The sequence below is a fragment of the Sinocyclocheilus rhinocerous genome, unplaced genomic scaffold, assembly GCF_001515625.1.
Source record: "Sinocyclocheilus rhinocerous isolate Xijiao unplaced genomic scaffold, SAMN03320098_v1.1 scaffold63, whole genome shotgun sequence".
Lineage (NCBI taxonomy): Eukaryota > Metazoa > Chordata > Actinopteri > Cypriniformes > Cyprinidae > Sinocyclocheilus > Sinocyclocheilus rhinocerous.
In genome coordinates this window covers 1,232,541-1,233,027 of record NW_015659563.1, presented here as the reverse complement: position 1 = coordinate 1,233,027, position 487 = coordinate 1,232,541, and positions in this window count along the sequence as shown.

The window sequence follows — 487 nt, the reverse complement described above, 5'->3', positions numbered from 1 at the left end:
GACCAGCACGTGCTTGCCTCGTAAGCGCCCTCTGAGACGGTTCAAGGCAAGGCATACTGCTAACAACTCTAGGCGGTTGATGTGCCAGTGCAGTTGGGGGCCCGTCCAAACCCCCGACACTGCATACCCGTTGTACATGGCCCCCCAGCCAGTGATGGAGGCATCCGTGTAAACCACAGCATGCCTGGAGACCTGTTCCAGGGGCACTCCTGCCCGGAGAAACGCAAAGTCTGACCACGTGGGGAAAGTTTGGTGGCAGGCCGGTGTGACTTGGACCCAGTGAGTGCCGCGCGTAGCCACACCCACCTCGGGACTCGGGCCATGGAGCCAGTGTTGAAGCGGTCTCATATGAAGCAGCCCCAGTGGCGTGACTGCTGTTGCAGCTGCCATATACCCCAGGTGCCTCTGAAACTGTTTCAGTGGGACCGCCATTCTACTCTTGAACATATTCAGGCAGTTCAACACCGACTGAGCACGTCCCTGCGTG